General features: G+C 44.4%; 1 protein-coding gene across 2 annotated transcripts in view; it reads right to left on the bottom strand.

Annotated features, from left to right (window-relative positions):
- The window catches only part of LOC106571559 (serine/threonine-protein kinase PAK 5), a 119,643-nt gene extending 100,031 nt beyond the window's left edge, over positions 1–19,612 (bottom strand). Inside the window, exon 1 of one of the 2 annotated variants that reach the window (XM_014144737.3) lies at positions 19,333–19,612. The gene's annotated coding sequence lies outside the window, so the exon portion shown is untranslated. The remainder of the gene's footprint in view (positions 1–19,332) is intronic. The other variant, XM_082961914.1, reaches the window with a different exon arrangement.
- Between the last annotated feature and the right edge of the window lie 1,434 nt (positions 19,613–21,046).

The following is a 21,046-nucleotide window of genomic DNA, read 5'->3' as shown; positions in this document are numbered from 1 at the left end:
GCTGTAGCTGAAGCAGAGGACGCAGCATCTCTCATACCCTCAGAGCACAGAGAGGGAGGGGAGAGAGAGAGGGAGAGCGCACGGGAAGAGGAGAGACAAAAGGATAGAGGGCAGAGAGCGAGCAGCGGGAGGAGAAAGAGGAAAGAGAGAGCAGGGAGTGTTTATAGGGGACGAATTCCTTGGTCTCAATTAAGTGTTATGGGAGACAGTGTCATTGGTATGCTAACAAATGCAAGTCATCCTATCTTCATGCCTTGAGTCCACTGACACTAGTAGCGACACACTTGAAGTGATAACCTTCAGCTAACCTAATGCTATGATGACACAGCTAGCACTAAACACTGATGTCCCCAAACATCACCAGCGACTAAACCTAAATATGACCCTATAAACCAGCGGTCTACAAATCTTAGGATATATATCAGGAGACCCACAAGAACAGTAGCCAATGATCTGAGACCAGAGAGACCAGATAGAGAGACCCAAACCTTTCTCATAACCAGGAGATCCCAACACAACACACCAAACCTAGAACAAAGAGATCCCAACACCAGCCACAAAACCTAGAACAAAGACATCCCAACACCAGCCACAAAACCTAGAACAAAGACATCCCAACACCAGCCAATTATATACAAAAAATCTGCCAAACAACCAGTAGGCTTACATAAAGGAAAACCAATGAATTAAACATTTTGACACGGCGGCCAGGGTCATGAAGGTTGTAGCTTACCATTTAGACGAGTTGCAGCCTCCTCCATGCTGTGTTGAACTTCAAGTGAAGTTTATTTTTCCATTCTCCTTCCCGGCTAAATTTACTTGTCAGGTCCCTCTCAAATGCCAGCTGGACAAGCTGGGCTTTTTGTTGATGTAACATGCTGCCTCTGTGTTCACTGAATACGTGGAGAAGGAATTTTCGCTCATTGCTGTAGATGTCCCAAATGTTCATCCAAATGTATTTTTCAGTGCCAACAGCAGAGTTGGCATTGCTGACAAAGGCCCGCCATATCTTTGAAGACCACCGAGTGGAGTCCATTTGTTGTCGCTGGCTGTGGTTGCGATTTCATTTAGCAAGAATCAATAAACTCTGCTTCCACTGATTCAGTTTTGGTTAGATCCAACAGGTCGTCAGGTGCTAGTTACTGGGGTAACGAAGGTGCAGGTGCTTGTTGTGAAATTGCCCTTGTGCTTCTCGACCTGGTTGATCAACAGGCAGTATGAGGATGGGTGGGTATTACATTTGGTGCTAGGCTCCTCAACCTTGGTGGTCGAGACAGCAGGCTACTCGGTGAGCCCGGCATCGCACCGAACATGGTGGTCTGCCGTTTTTTTGCTCTTGGCAGTGCCCAGCCATTTTCGGATATCCATGCTGATTAGCCAGCTATAATTATTCAGCTATCAAAATTGAACGATGCTAGTAGCTACTAGCTAGCTTATAATTAGCTCTAGCTGTCTGGAAAAGTGAATAACTTTTTTTCCTCTCTGTGAGAAAAACAATGGTCAATTTGACCCCGCACTGGGTGAGATCCTATGAGCTTTTCTAACCAAGGTAATGAAGGCGGTACCTTATGACACTGCATGGCTAGGTGCCAAATCAGAATGCATTTTAGGATTGTAACTACTAAATATTACATTATTACATACCCCCTCCCTCCCCCTCCTCAGATCATGAGTGCACACCTGGCATAGCCTCTGTCCCGGTCTGCGCCACTGGCAGGCCAGACAACGCTACATTGGCAAAACCGGGCATTGTAATTCATATACCATTTATTATGGGGAAACAAAGCTGGTGGGGCACAAATTATATCTGGGGGGTCCATGTGTAACCGATGTGAAATGGCTAGTTAGTTAGCGGTGGTGCGCGCTAATAGCGTTTCAATCGGTGACGTCACTCGCTCTGAGACTTGAAGTAGGGTTGCCCCTTGCGTTGCAAGGGCCGCGGCTTTTGTGGCGCGATGGGTAACGATGCTTCGTGGGGTGTCAGTTGTTGATGTGTGCAAGGGTCCCTGGTTCGAGCCCAGGTTGGGGCGAAGAGAGGGACGGAACCTACACTGTTACACATGCCCCATAGACCTGTTTCTGACACTCCATAGAGCTGTCTCTGACACTCCGTAGAGCTGTCTCTGACACTCCATAGAGCTGTCTCTGGATCCCAACACCAGCCAACAACAACCCCAAACCTAGAACCAAGAGATCCGAACACCAGACAACAACAGATCCAAACCTAGAACCAAGACATCCCAACACCAGACAACAACAGATCCAAACCTAGAACCAAGAGATTCCAACACCACCAACACCAGACCTCATACCTAGAACCAAGAGATCCCAACACCACCAACACCAGACCTCATACCTAGAACCCATAGATCCCAACATCAGTCAAAACCAGACCTCAAACCTAGAACCATTTTCAGAAGTTGCTTTCATTTCAGCTAATCTAATTTGTAAACATTTCAACTGTATTAAAATATAAATTTTGTCAACAAAAAAAATTAAAATGTGCTTTCTTTTTTGTCTTGTAATGTACAGTACCAATCAAAACTTTGGACACACCTACTCATTCAAGGGTTTTTCTTTATTTTGACTATTTTCTACATTGTAGAATAAAAGTGAAGATGTCAATAATATGAAATAACATATATGGAGTCATGTAGTAACAGAAAAAGGGTTAAACAAATATTTTAGATATTAGATTCTTCAAAGTAGCCACCCTTTCCCTTGATGACAGATTTGCACACTTTTGGCATTCTCTCAACCAGTTTCACCTGGAATGCTTTTCCAACAGTCTTGAAGGAGTTCCCACATATGCTGAGCACTTGTTGGCTGCTTTTCCTTCACTCTGTGGTCCAACTCATCCAAAACCATCTCAATTGGGTTGAGGTCGGGTGATTGCGGAGGCCAGGTCATCTGAAGCAGCACTCCATCACTCTCCTTCTTGGTCAAATAGCCCATACACAGCCTGAAGGTGTGTTGCGTCATTGTCCTGTTGAAAAAGCAATGATAGTCCAACTAAGCGCAAACCAGATGGGATGGCGTATCGCTGCAGAATGCTGTGGTAGCCATGCTGGTTAAGTGTGCCTTGAATTCTAAAGAAATCACTGACAGTGTCACCAGCAAAGCACCCCCAAACCATCACACCTCCTCCTCCATGCTTCACGGTGGGAACCACACATACAGAGATCATCCGTTCGCCAACTCTGCGTCTCACAAAGACACAGCAGTTGGAACCAAAAATCTCAAATTTGGACTCATCAGACCAAAGGACAAATTTCCACCGGTCTAATATCCATTGCTTGTGTTTCTTGGCCCAAGCAATTCTCTTATTCTTATTGGTGTCTTTTAGTAGTGGTTTCTTTGCAGCAATTCGACCATGAAGGCCTGATTCACGCAGTCTCCTCTGAACAGTTGATGTTGAGATGTGTCTGTTACTTGAACTCTGTGAAGCATTTATTTGGGCTGCAATCTAGCTCTAATAGACTCATGCTCTGCAGCAGAGGTAACTCTGGGTCTTCCTTTCCTGTGTCAGTCCTCATGAGAGCCAGTTTCATCATAGTGCTTGATGGTTATTGCGACTGCATTTGAAGAAACTTTGAAAGTTCTTGAAATTCTCCAGTATTGACTGACCTACATGACTTAAAGTAATGATTGACTGTCGTTTCGCTTTGCTTATTTGAGTTGTTATTACCATAATATGGACTTGGTCTTTTACCAAATAGGGCTATCTTCTGTATACCACCCCTACCTTGTCCCAACACAACTGATTGGCTCAAACGCATTAAGAAGGAAAGAAATTCTACAAATTAACTTTTAACAAGGCACACCTGTTAATTGAAATGCATTCCAGGTGACTATCTCATGAAGCTGGTTGAGAGAATTCCAAGAGTGTGCAAAGCTGTCGTCAAAGCAAAGGGTGGCTACTTTGAAGAATCTCAAATATAAAATATATTTTGATTTGTTTTACATGATTCCATATGTGTTATTTCATAGTTTTTATGTGTTCACTACTTTTCTACAATGTACAACTTTTAAATAATGAAAACCCCTGTAATGAGTAGGTGTGTCCATACTTTTGACTGGTACTGTAAGTGTTGAGATGATGCGTTAAATCCCAGACAAAGTTACTAGCTAGCTTGTATTCCATTGAGCCCGTTTCAGCCATTACCAAGGTGTGTTTGACAGGTCATTTCAAACATTTCCGGAAAAAAAACGTCAGGCACAAGCAAAAGTATGAAATTGTTGCAGGAGTCAAATGAAAGAAATTGATTCAGCAAGATTTAAGTGACAAGTTGATTTTGAACCCTTCAAACACATGAAGTAAATGGCTGATTAAGACAGATCCTCAGGTGGGCGGGGCATGCGAGTTGCTAAATCCACAGCAAACTTTCGTCAAGGCTGACGTGGGAAGGATCTCTAGGATTGTCGTGCTGTCTCCTGATATCAGGGTCTGTCTGCTAAAGCCTCTCTAATCTCTGTGTATTGTTCTCTGTTAACAATCTTTGTTTATAATCGCACGTCAGCTGGCATTTGAACAACATCCCTGTTTTGCTGGTGATTGCATAACGTCTGTAGAATAGAATACTATCTATTCTATTCAGACTCGGAATTAAGACCCTGTTGAAAATAACATATAACATGTTAATCGTAGCATGCATGAATCAATGTATGTATCATTGTATAATTAACTATATCAAACCAGAAAGCCATCCATTCCATTCAGTATAATTAGCTTAGCATACTGAAGGCTATCTGTCTTGTGTCATGCTGACCTGATGGATTTTTAACTAATGAATGACTGATATATAATTGGAATTCTAGACTGTTGCATATGTCGGCCGACACGTAGCCAACTAGCCTGTCATTTTGAGATGCTGCCAATGTTTGGTATGCTGACATGTAGCCTATAGTTATGAGATCCTGCCAATGTTTGGTATGCTGACATGTAGCCTATAGTTATGAGATCCTGCCAATGTTTGGGATGCTATTTTGAACAAATGTGTGGCTTTTCATGATGCCTAGTGTTTCTGTAACATTAGCACCAACCAGATGTTTCCTAAGAGGATGAGTGCAGTGTGACAGGGGCTGTGGGGTTGTCAGTGAGGTCAGGGTAAGGGATATGGTTGGTTTTGAATACAACTGTCACAGCCTGGGTCATATAAGGTCAGTATCCACTGGGCACATGCTGGTTGAATCAACATTGTTTCCACGTAATTTCAATTAAATTATGTTGAGCCAACGTGGAATAGATGTTGAATTAACGACTGTGCCCACTGCTTAGTAGTGCGTAGTAGGTTTGTTGCAAAGCCCACATCCTCATTTGGACCATGTTGTAAAGATTAAGCACTGGTGATGTTACAGTATTACAGAGTGGTAGTAGACTACATCTTCAGTCTCTTCAAGTATCTCTTCATGTCAAGAACAGGGAGAGATAAACACAACTGAGCTGTAAGGACACAACAAATATTTTGCTTCACTGGCCTCAAATTGGATCTCAGATCAGTGCAAAATACAACACAAGACTTGATTGACCAGACAAGCCAACTGTGTGCCTGCTGCGTGTATACTGAGCGGAGAGTTTTAGACATTTTTTCCTACAATGTTCTCTATCATGGTATGGAGAGAGGAGGAGAGGATGGAGGAGGAGGAGAAGGAGAGGAGGAGGAGGAAGAAGAGAAGGGGATGACTGAATGTTCTAGGGCACTGATGTCAGCCTCCGTCTCTCCAGAGAATTGCATGCTGCTTTTCAGTCCAACTCATTTCCCCTACTTAATTGGCCGATTCGGCTATTTATTCCATTTCTCCAATATACACCATTATTTGGGGATTTTTCTTGGAACTAGTACAATGTGAAATGGAATATAAAATGTTTGTTCAAATGTATTAGCTTTGAGTTAAGCTGACTCAGTGATGGCATTGCAACGATACAAGAGGTCACCCATGCCATACTTCTGTTCTCTAATTAATGAGTTACTTTAAATCTTCAAGATCGCAGGACATTTTTGTTTTATTTTGTTGTAAACGCTCATGGAGATCAGTTTGTATAGACAGCGATGTGGGTGTAATAAAAACTTGAACTGGAATTGTTCTGATGTTACGGCAATATTATATAAAATACCTGTTTGTCTTTAGAGCTTACTCTGCTATGTTCAGAGAGGATACATGGTGTGAAACAGGTAGGCCTAGACAAGAAACAGGGTGCAAAACGGTATTGTGCATCGCAACAACCTGCATTTGTTATGCACGACCTTGTTGCATCTTGTAAAACATTATCTGAACTTCTATTCCGTAAGTAGGGCCTACAACACAGTGCATATCAAACAACAACATCGCACTGTATTAAACTAGACTAGGTGATAATTCACTCAGTGTTAATGTATTCATTAAAAATCAATGGAGAAAGAGAGAGAGCGAATAAGAGAGAGAGAGACAGAGCGAGAGAGAGGTGGGTAAAGAGAGAGAATGGGAGAAAGAATGAAAGAGAATAAGAGAGATGTGTTCTGTGGCAAAGCAATATCGCCATCATGGAACTCTAAATATTACAGCAATTCACCCAGGATGGTGTTTCGCGCCAGCAGTTATAACATGTCAAGAAGTCTATGGTACCATCTGCTTGCCTGAGGTATATTAGGTACGGAGAGGAAAGGTAGAGAAGTCTCCCAGAGGTGAACAATAGAAACCTCTAATTATGCTGTAAGAATGCACAGGCATATCTTACAATAGCCTTGTGCAGACCTCCTGGCATTTAGATGTGCATAAGGCTCGGCGTACGATCCTTTAGGATCCCTATTCTAATGCTACGCGTGTAGTACGCTTGAAGTTAATTTAAAGAACAGACTTAAATGGGAAATGTATAATATGTATAATAAGGCCTTTATGACCAGAGTGTAGTCAAGATGTGCCTTGACTGTGTTGCTAATTTGGTTCAGGGATCTATTGTACGCTTGTGCATGGCCGGTTCCAAGCATAAGCGACACAATCGGTCGCTTAGGGCACCCGGACACTAGGGGGCTCGCGACAAAAGTAATATACACTGCTCAAAAAAATAAAGGGAACACTTAAACAACACAATGTAACTCCAAGTCAATCACACTTCTGTGAAATCAAACTGTCCACTTAGAAAGCAACACTGATTGACAATAAATTTCACATGCTGTTGTGCAAATGGAATAGACAACAGGTGGAAATTATAGGCAATTAGCAAGACACCCCCAATAAAGGAGTGGTTCTGCAGGTGGGGACCACAGACCACTTCTCAGTTCCTATGCTTCCTGGCTGATGTTTTGGTCACTTTTGAATGCTGGCGGTGCTTTCACTCTAGTGGTAGCATGAGACGGAGTCTACAACCCACACAAGTGGATCAGGTAGTGCACTACCAGGAGACAGGCCAGTACATCAGGAGACGTGGAGGAGGCCGTAGGAGGGCAACAACCCAGCAGCAGGACCGCTACCTCCGCCTTTGTGCAAGGAGGAGCAGGAGAAGCACTGCCAGAGCTCTGAAAAATGACCTCCAGCAGGCCACAAATGTGCATGTGTCTGCTCAAACGGTCTGAAACAGACTCCATGAGGGTGGTATGAGGGCCCGACGTCCACAGGTGAGGGTTGTGCTTACAGCCCAACACCGTGCAGGACGTTTGGTATTTGCCAGAGAACACCAAGATTGGCAAATTCGCCACTGGCGCCCTGTGCTCTTCACAGATGAAAGCAGGTTCACACTGAGCACATGACAGACGTGACAGAGTCTGGAGACGCCGTGGAGAACGTTCTGCTGCCTGCAACATCCTCCAGCATGACCGGTTTGGCGGTGGGTCAGTCATGGTGTGGGGTGGCATTTCTTTGGGGGGCCGCACAGCCCTCCATGTGCTCGCCAGAGGTAGCCTGACTGCCATTAGGTACCGAGGTGAGATCCTCAGACCCCTTGTGAGACCATATGCTGGTGCGGTTGGCCCTGGGTTCCTCCTAATGCAAGACAATGCTAGACCTCATGTGGCTGGAGTGTGTCAGCAGTTCCTGCAAGAGGAAGGCATTGATGCTATGGACTGGCCTGCCCGTTCCCCAGACCTGAATCCAATTAAGCACATCTGGGACATCATGTCTCACTCCATCCACCAACGCCACGTTGCACCACAGACTGTCCAGGAGTTGGCGGATGCTTTAGTCCAGGTCTGGGAGGAGATCCCTCAGGAGACCATCCGCCACCTCATCAGGAGCATGCCCAGGCGTTGTAGGGAGGTCATACAGGCACGTGGAGGCCACACACACTACTGAGCCTCATTTTGACTTGTTTTAAGGACATTACATCAAAGTTGGATCAGCCTGTAGTGTGGTTTTCCACTTTAATTTTGAGTGTGACTCCAAATCCAGACCTCCATGGGTTGATAAATTGGATTTCCATTGATTATTTTTGTGTGATTTTGTTGTCAGCACATTCAACTATGTAAAGAAAAAAGTATTTAATAAGATTATTTCTTTCATTCAGATCTAGGATGTGTTGTTTAAGTGTTCCCTTTATTTTTTTGAGCAGTATATATATATTATACTGTATATACAGCACCAGTTAAAAGTTTCGACACATCTACTCATTCAAGGGTTTATCTTTAATTTGTACTATTTTCTACATTGTAGAATAATAGTGAAGACATCAATAATATGAAATAACACATATGGAATCATGTAGTAACCAAAAAAGTGTTAAACAAATAAAAATATATTTTAGATTCTTGAAAGTAGCCATTCTTTGCCTTGATGACAGCTTTACACACTCTTGGTATTCTCTCAACCAGCTTCATGAGGTAGTCACCTGGAATGCTTCTCCAACAGTTTTGAAGGAGTTCCCACATATGCTGAGCAGTTGTTGGTTGCTTTTTTTCTCTCCCTGCAGTCCAACTCATCCCAAACCATCTCAACTGGGTTGAGGTTGGGTGATTGCGGAGGCCAGGTTATCTGATGCAGCACTCTACCACTCTCCTTCTTGGTCAAATAGCCCTTACACAGCCTGGAGGTCTGTTTTAGGTCATTGTCCTGTTGAAAAACAAATGATAGTCTCACTAAGCACAAACCAGATGGGATGCGGTATCGCTACAGAATGCTGTGGTAGCCATGCTGGGTGTGCCTTGAATTCTAAATAAATCACAGACAGTGTCACCAGCAAAGCACACCCACACCATCACACCTCCTCCTCCATGATTCACAGTGGGAACCACACATGCGGAGATCATTCATTCACCTACTCTGCATCTCACAAAGATACGGCGGTTGGTACCAAAAATCTCAAATTTGGACTCATCAGACCAAAGGACAGATTTCCAACGATCTACTGCCTATAGCTCGTGTTTCTTGGCCCAAGCAAGTCTCTTCTTCTTATTGGTGTCCTTTAGTAGTGGTTTCTTTGCAGCAATTCAACCATGAAGGCCTGATTCATGCTGACCCCTCTGAACAGTTGATGTTGAGATGTGTCTGTTGCTTGAACTCTGTGAAATATTTATTTGGGCTGCAATCTGAGGTGCTGTTAATGGCTGATTTCTGAGGCTGGTAACTCTAATGAACTTATCCTCTGCAGCAGATGTAACTCTGGGTATTCCATTCCTGTGGCAGTCCTCATTAGAGCCAGTTTCATCATAGCACTTAATGGGTTTTGCGACTACACTTGAAGAAACTTTCAAAGTTTTTGAAATGTTCCAGATTGACTGACCTTCGTGTCTTAAAGTAATGATGGACTGCTGTTTCTCTTTGCTTATTTGAGCTGTTCTTGCTTTAACATGGACTTAGTATTTTACCAAATAGGGCTACCTTCTGTATACCACCCCTACCTTGTCACAACACAACTGATTGGCTCAAACGCATTAAAGAAAGAAATTCCACAAATTAACTTTTAACAAGGCACACCTGTTAATTGAAATGCATTCCAGGTGACTACCTCATGAAGCTGGTTGAGAGAATGTCAAGAGTGTGCAAAGCTGTCATCAAGGCAAAGGGTGGCTACTTTGAAGAATCTAAAATCTAAAATCTATTTTGATTTGTTTAACACTTTTTTGGTTACTACATGATTCCATATGTGTTATTTCATAGTTTTGATTTGTTCACTATTATTCTACAATGTAGAAAATAGTTAAAATAAAGAAAAACCCTTGAATGAGTGGGTGTATCCAAACTTTTGACTGGTACTCCATATACATATATACACACACACTACATGACCAAAAGTATGTGGACACCTGCTCGTCAAACATCTCAACTCAAAATCAGAGGCATTAATATGGAGTTGGTCCCCCTTTGCTCCTATAACAGCCTCCACTCTTCTGGGAAGGTTTTCCACTGGTGTCACACCCTGACCGTACAGAGCCTTGTTATTTTCTCTATTTGGTTAGGTCAGGGTGTGATTTGGGTGGGCATTCTACCTTATGTATTTCTATGTTGGCCTGATATGGTTCCCAATCAGAGGCAGCTGTCTTTTGTTGTCTCTTATTGGGTATCATATTTTGCCAGCCTTTTCCCACTGGGTTTTTTGTGGGATCTTGCTTTTGTTAGGTACTGTGTAGCCTGCAGAACTTTACGTTCGTGCTTGTATTTTGTTGTTTTGATGGTGTTCATTTTAATAAAGGGAAAATGTTCGCCTACCACGCTGCACCTTGGTCTCCTTCTTACGACGAACGTAACACCGGGACTTGCTTCCATTCAGCCATAAGAGCATTAATGAGGTTGGGTACTGATGTTAGGCGATTAGGCCTGGCTCGCAGTCGGTGTTCGAATTCATCCCAAAGGTGTTTGATGGGGTTGAGGTCAGGGCTCTGTGCAGGCCAGTCATGTTCTACTTTGAAGAATCTGAACTATATAAAATATATTTTGATTTGTTTCACACTTTTTTTCTACAATGTAGAAAACAGTAAAAATAAAGAAAAACCCATGAATGAGTAGGTGTGTCCAAACTTTTGACTGGTACTATATATATATATATATATATATATATATATATATATATATATATATATATATATATATATATATATATATATATATATATATATATATATATATATATATATACACTGAGTATACAAAACATTAAGAACATCTGCCCATTCCATAACAAAAATTGACCAGGTGAATCCAGGTGAAAGCAATGTTCCCTTATTGATGTCACTTGTTAAATCCACTTCAATCAGTGTAGATGAAGGGGAGGAGACAGGTTAAAGAAGGATTTTTCATCCTTGAGACAATTGAGACATGAATTGTGTATGTGTGTCATTCAGAGGATGAATGGAAAGACAAAACTTTTAAGTGCCTTTGAACGGGGTATTGTATTAGGTGCCGGTTTGTGTCAAGAACTACAGCGTTGCTGGGTTTTTCATACTCAATAGTTTCCTGTCTGTATCAAGAATGGTCCACCACCCAAAGGACATCCAGTCAACCTCACACAACTGTGGGAAGCATTGGAGTCAACACGGGCCAGCATTCCTGTGGAACACTTTTGACACCTTGTAAAGTCCATGCCCCGATGAATTAAGGCTGTTCTGAGGGCAAAAAAGGGGGGGGGGGGTTCCTAATGTTTGGTGTATATATTAACCTTTTTTGTTAACGCTTTACTTGACACCACTAACATGTTATGACATGGTTATAACCATAGAGCCAGTTTCATCATAGCAGGTCTAAATATATGTGTTATGACCATATTATGACAGATTATGACATGGTTATGACGCTGGGTGTCAAGTAAAGTGTTACCTATTTTTTTGGGGGGGGGGGGACTCAGTCGGGGTCTCAATTTACTATTGATAGTTAGAATAGTAGAATACACCAGGTGCAATTTCGAAATTTGGTAGTGTATCAGCAGTTTTTCTCTTGTTATGTCAGTCACTGATAGTCACTCAATTAGCCATGTCAGCTAACTAGTTTTACATGTCATAAGTCATTACAAAATGTGTAGAATTGCAGGAAATTAGTTTTAAAACAGAAAAAATATTTTCTGCCCCATGGCAAAATAGAATTGCATGAAATGTGTTATAATTTCCACGATTTTCTCTCCGCACCATCTCAAAATGTACTGTGATTGTTTTCAATTAAAATGGTCAAAAATAAACAAAAATAGCTTCTTAGCAAAGAGCAATTTCTTAAGCAATAATTTTGCTAGGACTGTCTGGGAGTAGGCTGAATGGAGAGGGGACTACTGAGAATGTGCTGTTATTGGCAGAGAGGTTTGGAACTCTCTTTCTTATTGGTCTATTAACAAATTTACCGCATGGTGATGTCACAATGGAAGGCCAAAACTCCAACCCACCAAAGCAGGCTGAAATTTCAGGCGGCCTTTTCAAACAGCTCATACACTAAAAGGACATTATCATAATTTTCACAATTTCACAGTATTATTCCAACCTCATAGTATGGAAATATATATAAAACACAAGAAAATCACATTTTTGACTGCACTGGGCCCTTAAAACTGCTAAATGTCCCATGGCAAAATTTGCAGACTTAGAGGGAAATTAACTTTAAAACTAAACATTTTCTCTCCACCGTCAATAAAGATTTTCCGTGAGATGGTGGGCCCCCCAACCAAATCTCGCATATGGCCTTCAAAAGGCCTGCTGGATTGTGTGATAAGTAACCTTGCCTGAGACTTGTGTTAGCTCCCAGAGATAATGTCTAGGGCCTAGTCTTTAGCTGAGTAGGTTAACATGGTCTTGAATTTTGCATAGTAAAACAACCGGCATTACACCCCATTACTGTTTCCCTGAAAAAGATAATCACTTCAATTTCATCTCTGTTTTACCGTTAGATTTGGGCCTAAACTTTAGAGCCCCATTCAGACTAACGGAACACAGACCAAGACCCATATTTACAAAGCTTTGAGTGCTGATCTAGGTTCAGCTCCCCTCTTATTCATTATGATTTAAAAGGCTAAACTGATCCTAGATCAGCCCTCCTACTCCTACGCTTTGTGAATACTGGCCTGGATCTTTTTAATCCCTGAATGGCTTTCCCAGCAGGTGTTCTTACTGTAGATGGCAACAACAACAAAAAAGTTTTGATTGATGAAAACACGAGGCAGCGGTCAGTTTAGTGCTTCACCTGATTTCCTATGTAACTGCTATGGAGTACTGCAGAGGCGAGACACAACATCCAAACTAATTGTCTTTTTAAACCTGCCCCTTCTAAACGGCTATCGCTTTAATAGCGATTACACTGGAATTACACTCACACTTACTCACTCGCACGTTACCAGACGGTTTAGTGATTGAGTAGACTTGAGTGAGGCCTACACCACACATACAAACACATGTACACGCAAACACGCTCTATCTCTCTCTTTCTCGCTCTCTCTCTCACACCCACGCACACACGCACACACACACACACACAGTCACACACACACATACTGAAACAGTAATTCCCTAGGACAGGGAGTGAGTGGCAGAGCAGTAATGCCAGTTCAGGGCAGCAGCAGCATAGCCTGAGGGCATCCCTTGGTATTCAGGCTCCAATAGCCCTCTCATCTGATGCTAAGCCCCCAACGCCCAGCCCACTGGCACACACACACACACACACACACACACACACACACACACACACACACACACACACACACACACACACACACACATGCTCTTTCTCTCTCCAGATTTTATCTTGTTCTCAAACACATAAACACACACACACTTCCCCTCATCAGTGCACTCTGATCCCAATACCCCCCCCCGACTTCATTGGAGCTACAAAGACAGTAGTCTTCTCTGCCACAAATACAGTGGTATTGAATCAAAGTAGAAGTTGTCTGTCTGCACAGATATAGGATCAGTTTACCCTCCCCCAATTATAATCTTACCCGTGGGGGGGGGGGGGGGGGGGGGAGCAAATTTGACTGTAAATTGATGTCTAGAGGGAGAGGAAATAACTAGGTTATTGTTGAGTGGAGCTCTCCTCCGGCTGGCTGGCTGGGTAGAGGGACAGACATGGTCCAACCCCACGTGACATTTGCATTGCTACAGCCCCCTGAGTCATGGTACACACACCGAGGCATGCCATGCACCCACACCCACACACCGAGTCATGCTACACACCCACACACCGAGTCATGCTACACACCCACACACCGAATCATGCCATGCACCCACACCCACACACCGAGTCATGCCATGCACCCACATCCACACACCGAATCATGCCATGCACCCACACCCACACACCGAGTCATGCCATGCACCCACACCCACACACCGAGTCATGCCACACACCCACACACCGAGTCATGCTACACACCCACACACCGAGTCATGCTACACACCCACACACCGAATCATGCCATGCACCCACACCCACACACCGAATCATGCCATGCACCCACACCCACACACCGAATCATGCCATGCACCCACACCCACACACCGAGTCATGCTACACACCCACACACCGAGTCATGCTACACACCCACACACCGAGTCATGCTGCACACCCACACACCGAGTCATGCTACACACCCACACACCGAGTCATGCCATGCACCCACACCCACACACCGAGTCATGCTACACACCCACACACCGAGTCATGCTACTCACCCACACACCGAGTCATGCCATGCACCCACACCCACACACCGAGTCATGCACCCACACCCACACACCGAGTCATGCTACACACCCACACACCGAGTCATGCTACTCACCCACACACCGAGTCATGCTACACACCCACACACCGAGTCATGCTACACACCCACACACCGAGTCATGCTACACACCCACACACCGAGTCATGCTACACACCCACACACCGAGTCATGCTACACACCCACACACCGAGTCATGCTACTCACCCACACCGAGTCATGCTACACACCCACACACCGAGTCATGCTACTCACCCACACACCGAGTCATGCTACTCACCCACACACCGAGTCATGCTACACACCCACACACCGAGTCATGCTACACACCCACACACCGAGTCATGCTACACACCCACACACCGAGTCATGCTACACACCCACACACCGAGTCATGCTACACACCCACACACCGAGTCATGCTACACACCCACACACCGAGTCATGCTACTCACCCACACACCGAGTCATGCTACTCACCCACATACCTAGTCATGACACATACACGCACGCACGCACACACACACACACACACACACACACACACACACACACACACACACACACACACACACACACACACACACACACACACACACACACAGAGGGTCATGCTGAAAAAGCACAAGCACAGTGAAACACAGATATGCAAATCTGTGACCTATGAAGACGTGTCTGTCGCACTCACTCTGTCCTCCCTCCTCACCAGACAGGCCTTTCTGCTCATCTTCTCATCCTTCCGTCCTCCTCTTTACTCCTCGGTGTTACCCTTGTCTCCTCTCTTCTTCCTCTCTCTCCCTCTCCTTTTCCTCCTCCTCTCCCCTATCTGGGTCTAGTTCATTTACATGCACCTCCAATCCTTCCCTCCATCATCAGAATCGATCTCTGTAAGTCTCCCAGACACACTGGGTTCAAACTTCCAGTCTTACAGAGGCGTACACACGCGCGCACACACACACACACACACACACACACACACCACACACCACACACACACACACACCACACACCACACACACACTTTAACCATTCAAACAATATTCCCACGATCACTACATATGAAAAAACACTGTAATCGCCCCTCCCACTGTATCAGCAGTGATAGAGATGTTACAGACATACAAAGTCATTGTGAAAGAAATGACTAGATGAGTGGTCTTTCACAACGTGAAGTCCATGAATATATCAGAGACACATCCTTAAGGCATGCATACACCCTGATAGCCTAGTATAGCCACAGGCCAAATATAGCAATTCATGTGTCATGCGTTCCTTACCAATGCCATTCATTCTCCAAGCCCCTATACTACCACTGCAAGACACACATAAACATACTATCGGCCTATGCCTACTCTATTGTAGTATTAGAGTCTAATATTAGTGGAATGAATGTTCTGATAACTTCAAAGGTTATTATTAGGGGTACTGCATGCGGAGCACCCTCTAGCTTTGATCATTATGCAAAGCTGTTGTGCTCGCTGCTGAATACATTAGCGACCGGATAACCAGCGACTGCGCGTGTGTTTGTGCATACGCTATATTACACTACATGGCCAAAAGTGCTTATCGAACATCCCATTTCAAAATCATGGGCATTAATATAGAGTTGCTGCTATAACAGCCTCTGCTCTTCTGGGAAGGCTTTCCACTAGATGTTGGAACATTGCTGTGGGCTCTGATGTTGGGCAATTATGCCTGGCTGTCACGTCCTGACCAGTATAGAGGATATTTGGTTATTGTAGTTTGGTCAGGACGTGGCAGAGGGGAGTTGATGTATGTGTATGGGGTTTTTCACTGGTCTATGTCTGTGGTTCTATGTATAGTTAATTGGGGTTGGACTCCCAATTGAAGGCAGGTGTGTTGAGTTGCCTTTGTTTGGGAGTCCTATATAGTAGGGTGTGTTTGTCTTTGTGTTTTGTGGGTAGTTGTTTTTGCACTGCGTTTAGTATAGCCTGCAAGACTGTTGTACTGTCGTGTTTCTTGTTTTTGTATATGTTCACATTCTTGATTAATTAAATTCAAAGATGAACACGAACTCCGCTGCGTATTGGTCTACTTTCTCAGACGAGGACTTCTCTGTTTCGTCTGAGGACGAAGACAGTTGTGACAGAGGCTCGCAGTCGGCGTTGCAATTTATCCCAAAAAGTGTTCGATGGGGTTGAAGTCCGGGCTCTGTGCAGGCCAGTCAAGTTCTTCCACACCGATCTCGACAAATAATTTCTGTATGGACCTCGCTTTGTGCACGTGGGCATTGACATGCTGAAACAGGAAAGGGCCTTCCCCAAACTGTTGCCACAAAATTGGAAGCACAGAATCGTCTAGAATATCATTGTATGCTGTAGCGTTAAAATTTCCCTTCACTGGAACTAAGGGGCCTAGCCCGAACCATGACAAACAGCCCCAGACCATTAATCCTCCTCCTCCAAACTTTATAGTTAGCACTATGAATTGGGGCAGGTAGCGTTCTCCTGGAATCCAACAAACCAAGATTTGTCCAACGGACTGCAAGATGGTGAAGTGGGATTCATCACTCCAGAGAACATGTTTCCACTGCTCCAGAGTCCAATGACACTCCAGCCGACGCTTGGCAATGCGCATGGTGATCTTAGGCTTGTGTGCGGCTGCTCGGCCATGGAAACCCATTTCATGAAGCTCCCGGCGAACAGTTCTTGTACTGACGTTGCTTCCAGAGGCCCTTTGGAACTCGGTAGTGAGAGTTGCAACTAAAGAAGGACAATTTTTACGCGTTATGCGCTTCAGCAGTCGACGGTCCTGTTCTGTGAGCTTGTGTGGCCTACCACTTCGCGGCTGAGCCGTTGTTGCTCCTAGACATTTCCACTTCACAATAACAGCACTTACTGTTCACCGGGCAGCTCTAGCAGGGCAGAAATGTGATGAACTGACTTGTTGGAAAGGTGGCATCCTATGACGGTGGCACGTTGAAAGTCACTGAGCGCTTCAGTAAGGCAATTATTTTATTAATTTATTTTTGTGTTTTACCCCTTTTTGTCTCATCGCTGCAGCTCCCCAACGGGCTCGGGAGAGGCGAAGGTCGAGTCATGCTTTCTCCGAAACATGACCCGCCAAACCGCGCTTCTTAACACACGCCTGCTTAACCCGTAAGCCAGCTGCACCAATGTGTCGTAGGAAACACCGTTCAACTGATGACCGAAGCCAGCCTGCAGGCACCTGGCCCACCACAAGGAGTCGCTTCAGCGCCCTCCCCTCCCCTAACCCAGAGGACGCGGGGCCAACTTTGCGCCGCCCTATGGGACTCCCCGTCACGGCCGGTTGTAACACAGCCTGGGATCGAACCCAGGTCTGTAGCGATGCAGTGCCTTAGACCGCTGCGCCACTTGGGAGGCCCTCAGTAAGGCCATTCTACTGCCAGTGTTTGTCTATGGAGATTGCATGGCTGTGTGCTCGATTTTACACACCTGTCAGCAACGGGTGTGGCAGAAATAGCCGAATCCACTCATTTGAAGGGGTGTCAACATATTTGTGTATATATAGTGTATTACTGCGAGACACGAGTGGCCTAGGCTGGGGTCTCTGCTCCAGTTAATCTGAAGGCAAAAGAAACACACCTGTTTAGGCGAGGTGCTGGCTAGCGGAGTAGAACACTTGGAAAATAAAGGAGAGCCGCACACTCTAGGAGCTCAGATGCCTCTGCCCCGGGTTGCCATAGGGATCCTTGTCTGAGTGTTGAGGACAGGGACAGGGATGGGTACAGAGAGAGAGAATGGTGCCACTGTGGTAGTAGTGTTATTGAATCAAGGCCTTCTCCTGAAGATGAGGCACATGACATCAGTTTAAAACAGTCACAACAAAATAGCTGCATGAACACATAAATATCTACACACTAACACTGGAGAGGTAAATATATAAAAAGCACTATTACAATGTAATTACATGAGTATTATTATTATTATTATTATTATTATTTAGACCTACCTGTCATTGATTTGCAACATTACTATGTGCCAATGACACTCAAGAGGAATAGGCTACATTCTGTTCCTATGTAAATTAGCCTTCTATCCAGTTTATTATAGCAGGATTAGGCTAAATGCTAGACCCCAGCAGCATACCACTTTTAATTTCCCTCTATTCACCTTCTAATCCGGGAGAAACATTGAACTCGCCATCTGTTCAACCAAACCGCCTACTGTAGCCTACTGTACTAGCATACTGAACTCTCATCTCCATCACCACAATCATCATACATAGCCTACACGGTCCGTCTGGTGAAATAACATCCTTCATGGCACCGAGGATAATGTCAAACACTGCTGATGAACATGACCCCCTGACAACAAACAAACATCCGCGTTCTTAAGACTCCATTGATTGAATGCTTTCACCACAAATGCAACTATCGTCTATTTCGGCTACAAAATGCAGGCAGCATTTCGCAGCGAGGTGCGCACCCCGTTTCAACACCAAGGACAGCGGATGTAGCTCGTATTCAACCCTACAGACTGTAGCCATGATACAGTAACATACGCTCGCTCCCAACGACATATGTAGGCTATTCCCGACTGGCTTATAGAGAAGGACAAACGGCTATCAGTGCCCGTGGTGTTTCACTGTAGAACAATCAGCCTAGGTTACTAAATGGGAGGGACGGAGCTAACCCTTATTTCGCTATTACAGAGAGCGGTTTTCTGCATACTATATTTCACAAAATGGCACATCGCAGAGCGTTTATCGAATACTAGAACTGCACCTACCTGCTGTCTTGAGGTTGACCCGCTCACATGTCCCGCCGCTGTATTTGGTCTAGTTATTATGATTATTATGGTGGGTACCGTTATGTGGCTGTCAGCGCCATGTTAATGTCTCTCGGTGGTGCTACTGAGCTGCGCCGTACAATACTGTATGGAACAACCGCTGTGTGCAGGCTTACATCCGGGATGTTGTGGAGAGGAGAGGAGTGGGGCTTGGAGCGATCGTCAGAAATTAGAGCACCTGTATTTCTGGAGTGGCCCGCGGTTGAACGTTGGAAGAGGATTCAGCCGGGAAATATTAGGGGGGTAGTACAAATTGAATTTAAAATCAATAATGTCGCCTGGGTTATTATTTCGTTTTCAGTGTAACAGTAAGACGTCGTCGCCATATAGTCAATGCAACGCCCTCTTTAAGATTTGAGATGATTGAATGACAGTGAAGGGCTGTGGGTGAAACGTGCAGCAACAGTGACACAGATTATTATAGGCCTATAGGCTAATGAAGCCGACGTTTTTGTATGTTTATTTATTCAGAGCTATAATCGGTAACACGATTATGCAACGTTGCAGCTGTTCATGGCATTCACATACAATTTCAAAATACTTCTATGATAAATAGGCTAAAATGGGAATAAGCGACAGCCAGTGAGAGGGATAATCAAAATGTGCAACATCACGGGAAATAAAATTGAAAAAAAGGGGAAAAAGTCAAAAGTGGTCCATCAATGACGTATATGGGTTTGAGTGCGAACAGTGACGACACTAATGGTGTTTGGCTTTGATGTGGCGCGGCTGGCAACGTGCACGCATCACTGGGGCAACGCCAGTGATGTTCATGGAGTTTGCTTTACATCGAGTTGTTATAATTCTGAGGATGAGCACAAAGCAATGCAGCACATTGGTCTGATATAACCCTTGCTTATTAATAACAGGACTGGATGAAATAATTATTATGTCAAGATAGTATGATGACAGGGACTTTGAAAGTCGTCATCAGTGGTCACATTACAATCTGTTTATAACTGAACTTGTTATTATAATATCAGTGAGGTGGAGGGATTTTAGGACTCAATTTTAGCCAGTTGTCTGTCATTGGAGGTCTGTTTGAGTGACTGATTATTAGTCCAGATAGGTACTGCTGAACTGGACTGGTAATTGGGCTATATATAATATATATTGATCATATTCTAACTGTGGGACTTAGTAAACTGAACAAGACCTCCAACGTTCACTCTGCTACTGTAAAGTGTGACATCCCTGCTAGTTGACAGTGTCAGGCCCCACATTGATCTCAGCCTGTGTTGGGCTGTCCCAGTGTCTGAAGGGACAAGTGTAGGCCACTCACTTTGGAGGCACTTCAGGCCTTTGACTGGGGGGGGGGGGGGGTTGCATTTACATTTACATTTTAGCAGACGCTCTTATTCAGAGCGACTTACAGTAGTGAATGCATACATTTTATACATTTTTTTCTCCGTTTGTGCATGCAGGTGCGCATGTGTGAGACAGCATCATCCTCCCACTTTCCTCCCTTTCCTACTCTCCCTCCTTTCTCTCTTCTCCTCCCCATCCCTCCTCTTCCTCTCCACAGCTCTCTCTCAGGGAATGTGAGCCCCTGTCCGTGTACAGTGTCCACCCCTCCACCACTCAACCACGTCATCCTTCCTGTCTCTAGCTCAGGCCTATTTCAGGCAGTGGCTAGCACACTTGTTATGGCTTT

The sequence above is a fragment of the Salmo salar genome, chromosome 15 (genome assembly GCF_965601325.2).
Source record: "Salmo salar chromosome 15, fSalSal1, whole genome shotgun sequence".
Classification (NCBI taxonomy): domain Eukaryota; kingdom Metazoa; phylum Chordata; class Actinopteri; order Salmoniformes; family Salmonidae; genus Salmo; species Salmo salar.
This window is presented reverse-complemented; position numbering and strand designations above follow the sequence as displayed.